This window comes from Rutilus rutilus (genome assembly GCF_951802725.1).
Source record: "Rutilus rutilus genome assembly, chromosome: 6".
Lineage (NCBI taxonomy): Eukaryota > Metazoa > Chordata > Actinopteri > Cypriniformes > Leuciscidae > Rutilus > Rutilus rutilus.
Genome location: NC_140214.1, coordinates 38,374,683 through 38,381,452, shown reverse-complemented (window position 1 = coordinate 38,381,452; position 6,770 = coordinate 38,374,683). Strand labels below are relative to the sequence as shown.

The window sequence follows — 6,770 nt, the reverse complement described above, 5'->3', positions numbered from 1 at the left end:
ATTTCTTTCGGCGGGCGCGAGACGGTGAGAGTAAAAGGCGCAGGGATGTACCTTTCCGTCTGAAGAAGAGCGTTGAGAAAGTACGGCCCCGACCCCCACCTCCGAGGCATCGACTTCGACTATAAATTGTTTCGAGACGTCAGGAGAGAGTAAGACAAGAGCGGAAGTAAAAAGAGTCTTTAGCTGATCAAAAGCAGCTTGAGCTGTCTCTGACCATAGGGGGGTGGTGTGGCGCAATGGATAAGACACATGCCTTTGGTGTGAGAGACCCGGGTTCGAATCCACTGTGAGACACCAATGTGTCCCTGAGCAAGACACTTAACCCCTAGTTGCTCCAGAGCCATGCGACCTCTGACATATATAGCAATTGTAAGTCGCTTTGGATAAAAGCGTCAGCTAAATGAATAAATGTAAATGTAAATGTAAAGCGGGACTTAATAGAAGTCAGTGCAGTGAGGGGCGCGGCTACTTGGCTAAAATTTCGTATGAAACGACGATAAAAGTTGGCAAAGCCAAGAAAGCGTTGAAGCGCAACACGGGAATCAGGAACGGGCCAATCGGTGACCGCTCTGACTTTAGCCGGGTCCATACTGACTCCTTCTGCAGAAATGACTGAGCCCAAAAACGTGACCGACGGAACATGAAACGAACATTTTTCAGCTTTGACAAAGAGTCGATTTTCTAATAGACGTTGCAGAACACGACGAACGTGTTGGACATGGACTTGGAGTGAGGGAGAGAAAATGAGAATGTCATCGAGATAGACAAAGACAAAAATATTTAGCATATCTCGTAAGACATCATTGATAATAGCTTGGAACACGGCGGGGGTGTTGACCAGCCCGAAGGGGAGGACCTTATATTCAAAGTGACGAGGGGCGTGTTAAAGGCGGTTTTCCATTCGTCACCCTCTTTGATGCGGACTAAGTGATAGGCGTTACGAAGATCGAGTTTGGTAAAGACTTTAGCTCCCTGTAGGATCTCAAAGGCCGACGACATCAAAGGCAAGGGATAACGGTTCTTGACAGTAATCTCGTTCAGCCCACGGTAATCAATACAGGGACGTAACAAACCGTCTTTCTTCTTGACAAAAAAGAACCCTGCACCGGCAGGTGACGAGGAGGGCACGATAGTACCGGCGTTGAGGGAATCGGACAGATAATTCTCCAGCGCCTCCCGTTCAGGAGACGATAGAGAATATAATCTGCCGCGCGGGGGCGTGGTCCCCGGGAGAAGGTCGATACTACAATCGTAAGGACGATGGGGGGGAAGAGAAGTGGCCCGGGCTCGACTAAAGACCTCCCGCAGATCGTGATAAACCTCCGGGACTCCAGACAAATCACCGGGTTCCTCCTGAAAAACAGAAACAGAGGAAACAGGTGGAACAGCAGAGGTTAAACACTCAACATGACAAGACAATTTCCACGACAAAATAGAACCATCAGACCAGTTAATCTGGGGATTGTGTAGTACTAGCCAAGGATGACCGAGTACCACAGGGGTAAAGGGGGAATGGAAAATAAAAAAAAGAAATTGTCTCTTTATGATTTCCCGAGACGGTAAGCGTCAGAGGCGCAGTCTTCTGATTTATTCTAGGAAGGACGCTACCATCTAGGGCATAGAGAGGGGTGGAGTCTTTTAAGTCTATGAGGGGAATACCTTGCTTCCGAGCCCACAACTCATCGAGGAAATTCCCCTCCGCCCCCGAGTCAACCAGAGCCATGCAGGAGACGGACGAGGCGGGCCACCGAAGAAGTGCAGGAAGGGTTGTACAGGACTTGGATGGAGAGTTCCTTGACATCGCGCTCGCCAGTAACCCTCCACCTACTGACGAGCTCTGGTTTTTACCGGACAATGAGTGACAAAGTGGTTTGATGAGGCGCAGTACATGCACAGGCGGTTGGTGATGCGTCGCTCGCGTTCCTTGGGAGAAATTCGAAGACCACCAAGTTGCATGGGCTCAGAGTCCGTGTCAGGGGCGAGAGGAGAAACGGCAGAGGAAGAAGCAGGAAAGCGAGAGGCTTTGGTCCGACGTGCTCTGTGGCGCAGGTCAAACCGCTTCTCAATTCGGATCGCCAGATCGATGAGGGCATCGAGTCGAGCAGGCACCTCGCGCATGAAAATCTCGTCCTTGAGATCAGGATTCAACGCCTCTAGAAAGCGCGCAACCAGCGCCGGCTCGTTCCACCCGCAGGACGTGGAAAGGGTGCAGAACTCTATAGAAAAGTCAGTAACAGTACGCCTTCCCTGGCGAAGAGACGAAAGGAGTCGTGAAGCCTCCTCCCCGTGGGCTGACCGGTCAAAGACACGGATCATCTCTTGTTTGAAGACTGTGAAGTCGAAGACGCATTCACCTTCTGCCTCCCAGTGAGCTGTTCCCCATTCCCGAGCTCGTCCTGCAAGGAGGGAGATTACGTAGGCGACCTTGGCTCGGTCTCGAGTGTAAGTGGCAGGCTGTAACGAGAAAACCACCTCGCACTGGGTAAGGAAGGAACGGCACTGAGTAGGCTCACCGGAATACACAGGAGGATTGTTGACACGTGGTTCGGAAACTTCACGGACCTCAGAGGCGGGCGGCTCGTGCCGAATATGATGAACCCGCTGTGTGAGGTCGGCCATCTGGCTAGCGAGGGAGTCTACAGCCTGGCGAGCGGTGGATATCTCCTGCTCGTGTTTTCCCAACATGGCACCTTGAAGCTCGACTGCCGCTTGAAAGGGATGGCCACTCGCTTGGTCCATAACTGGTCATTTTATTCTGTTATAATGAGAGATAGAGGACCAAACAGCGAGTTTGACAATAATACAGTCTTTAATGGAAATGAGAAGCGAATCACTGAAGCAATAAAGAACGAAAATCTTCTCTGGATTCACAGGAAACAGTCAACTTAAAACCTCGCTTTGTAGAAATCAACATAAACTGCTGGAGGCAGAAATCACTGGAACTCAGGAAGCGCAGCGAGGCGTCAGGCGAAGTAGAGCTCCGAGTGAGAGGCGAAGTCCGCCGAGAGAGTAGGTACCGTAGGCTGGATACCGCGTCTTGATCAGGAACTCAGCGTCTGAATCGGCAGGGCAGAGTACAGTGAGCCAGCAAGAGAGGGGATGAGAATACTGACTCGAGGAAAGGTTTCCTCACGAACCGCACAGGACTCGACACGACAGGACAGGACAGGACAGGACAGGACTCGATTCGTTGACAAGAGAGGTAAGAGAAGCGTCTTTGGCATTAGAGAGATTGGAATAAACTGACAAAGAGGCAGAGAGAAAGAGTGTTAGAAATAGCCGGAAACATCAGGGGGAAAGGGAAAACAGGTGAGATGAATGAGCGGAGATTAAGGATAAATGGGAACAGCTGGTACTGATGAGACCAGGGTGATGGTGTAGCGAAAGGGTGTGAGATGTGGCCACAAGAGGGAGACAGAGAAAGGAACCCGGATCATGACAGTTTTATGTTCTGCACACACATCCAAAGCGCGCTTACAGAAAAAGGCATTGATATTTAATTTCTTAAGCTGTATAAAACTCATACTTACTTGAGAATAGTAGTTGCCTAAGAAAGCGCCAGACAGTGCAAGCCCATCATAGGTGTCAAATCTGTTATATATGTCTTTCCTTTTTGTATGCATGTAGTCCCCATCAGTCTGACTCTTGTGGTGATGATATGCCTTATCATGCTGGTCATATCGGTGGAAAGAGGACCAATGTGATCCTTCAGCTCTCCCTCCACCATCTTTTCCATATTTTCCCACATTCCCCGTATGACCCCCGTATCCCCCTTTTAAAGGGCCCAAGTTGATGATGTCTCATGATATTTTGTCTTCTGTAAGAAAGCCATTTCCTGTAGGGCAGAGCACAACATATTTATATGCCTCTGTTAACAGTGCCTGATACAATATTCACTTGTAAGCAAAATGCAGGGTCTTAAATTAACACCTGCTAAGTATGAAAATCATCTTTGGCGAGTAAGTGATAATGATATATCACATATTACCAAATCACGTTAACTTGATAGGAATGATAGTTTGACCCTTGCAGATGTAAGCGATGTGCATGATGATGAAAGACAAAAAGAAAACTCTACTTGTTTCTTTCTACTAAATAAAACATCAAAACTTTAGACCGTCCAAAACTAAAACATACAACCAGACGTTTGCTCTAAATTTAATCTAGGTCAGCTAATCAGATTAATTAATAAATAATAGGCATATGTAATTATTAGGTTTAACAATTTGTGTGGTTGACAGTGAAGAGTAAACATTTCTGCAGCAGCGCTCTTTACACATGTACAGTAAGTCAAGTCACATTTATATCTATAGCGCCTTTTACAATACAGATTGTTTTAAAGCAGCTTTACAGAGATAACAGGAAAATAATGTAACACAGTGTGTTTCCAGAAGAAAACAGCGTCACAGTCCAGCTTAAGTAAGTTCAGTGATGTTTCATTTTGTTGTAAAAGAGTTATTAATTTCACCACAGACTGAACAAAATGAAGCATTGATTGGTGATTGGTTGAGCTAAACTGGTATTATCTAATAGTTAAATTTAACAGCTGACAGATATTCAACATAATTCATTTGTGAGACAGTCTAACAGAAGGACGGACAAAACCAGTCAAATATCAACTGAGTTCATAACTTGTCAAGTTCGATTACCATTTTCTAAACTATAGCGAATAAACTGTGATAATGTGAGAAATGCTGAAGTTCTGAAAATTCTGCCTTGTACTGTAGTGTCACTTACCTTGTCCTCTCCCGGTCCTTCAGTGTTATATGGGATAAGCTGCTCTTTAGCATCAAATGGGATGGTCTTGAAATCTGCTGCAGCTGCGGCACCGCCACAAACACAGAACAGCAGAAGAAGAGGAACCACTGCAATCACAGACAACTCAGTGTTCATTCAGCTGTAGTCGTCTTTAAACATATCCACAACCACTCAGGATTCTTATGTAACACTTACATTTTACTAATATGTATTGTACGTACAGGTATACTTAGATTTCAAAATCCAGGACCAGATGTAATCAGTATTTTGTTATTTTAAGTGCTTATTACTTGAGTAGCCTTTAGTTTGACAGTGATGTAGGGCTCCAAAAAATAGGTAACACTTTATTTAGATGGCCCACTTTTGACATTCTACTAATTTTAAGAAACTTTGCAACGACATATCAACTTATTCTCCTAACCCTAACCTTAACCTAATAGTCTACTAGTACTCTAATGACTGCTAGTTGACATGTAGTTGCAAATGTACCGCGCCACAGTTCAAGTGCAACCGAACTCTGACCACTTTCTACAGGTAGTCTCGGGTTCTGCACTGCGGTGCGCTCCTGTGTACACATGACAGCTTTCACATTAACAAATGCTCATGCAAACCCTGCTCTGTTTCAAACTAAACTATGGAAGCTTGTTTCCGCCACAGAATAAAACATTTTAAACGATAATTCAAGCTTATCCCACATTTGCGACAATCTCAGAATTTTGAGAAATAAACTTGCGAATTGTGAGTATATTTCATGCAATTCTGACTTTATAACTCGCAATTGCGAATTTATATCAATTTATACCCGCTGTAAATTTATATTTATAACAAGCTTCCTTACTGAACTGTCTGTGTGAAAGCAGTCAAAAAAATATTTCTAGAAAACCATACATTTTACTTTTAAATCATGATGCAAGTATTTCTGTGTTGACAAACAGCACGTCCCTACAGCAAGAGAGAGGTTAAATGTTGCTACTCACACAGAAGGAGCAGCAGTCCCAGCAACATTAGAAAGACACCAGATATCCCAAATCTAGAAACCGTTTTTTTGTGGCAGGCAAACTTTCGATGCGTCACATATGCAGATGTCTATGCTGAGCCTCTGAGCAGCACAGATCTTCCCCTGCTGGTCACTCACATCCACAAACACATCGTACGCACCGGGCCATAGTGTTGTTTGAGATCTGAATATCGCTGTAGTGTCTGAAAATATGATGGTAAACAAGAAGACATAAAAAGATTCATACATGATTAATGACCTGTTTTGAGCCAAAAATTCAGTACTAAAAGTAGTTTCTAACATTTTTAGGTAACTAATTGCCTGACTTCATTTACTAACAGTCTTAGGGTATGTTTACACGACACCGTTTTCAACTGAAAGCAATTTTTTTTTACTCGTTTTGGCCGTTCATTTATACGGCAACGGTATTTTGGGGGCCTGAAAACACAAGCTTTTGAAAACGGGTTTCAAAGTGACGTCATGCGCATGCATACTACATGTTCATGCTGTACGCGTGTGTATTACGTGTTTCTTGACATCCCCAAATACTGGCCTGGCATGCATAATACAGCCTTTTTGGCCATTTTCGCAGTGTGTTCGTCTGTGTGAACGGGGGTCGTTTAGACCAGAGGTCCCCAACCCCCGGGCCGCGGACCGGTACCGGTCCGTGGGACATTTGGTACCGGGCCTCACAGAAAGAATATATAACTTAACGTATTTTCCGGACTATAAATCGTTCCGGAGTATATGTCGCATCAGTAAAAAAATGCGTCATGAAGAAGAAAAAACATAATATAGCCTAAGTCGCACTGGACTATAAGTCGCATTAATTTAGAAATGTAGCCTATTTCACAAAAAAAATATATATAAAAAAAAAAGAATAATAATAATTGTTCGGATGGTACTGTTCACCCTTACGGACGTGCAGCGCTCTGAAAGCGGCACAAAAAGACTGCTTTAAAACTTTCACAGAGACCTCAGACAGAAAGCAAAAAGCCTGTCTTTAAATTGTATT

General features: G+C 44.7%; 1 long non-coding RNA gene across 1 annotated transcript; it reads right to left on the bottom strand.

The window, feature by feature from the left end:
• Positions 1 to 3,800: 3,800 nt before the first annotated feature.
• LOC311292517 lies at positions 3,801 to 5,953 on the bottom strand. Its single transcript, XR_014627733.1, has 3 exons — positions 5,736 to 5,953; positions 4,738 to 4,865; positions 3,801 to 3,835 (listed from the first exon to the last, which is right to left on the bottom strand). It is a non-coding gene; the product is annotated as an uncharacterized lncRNA (long non-coding RNA).
• Between the last annotated feature and the right edge of the window lie 817 nt (positions 5,954 to 6,770).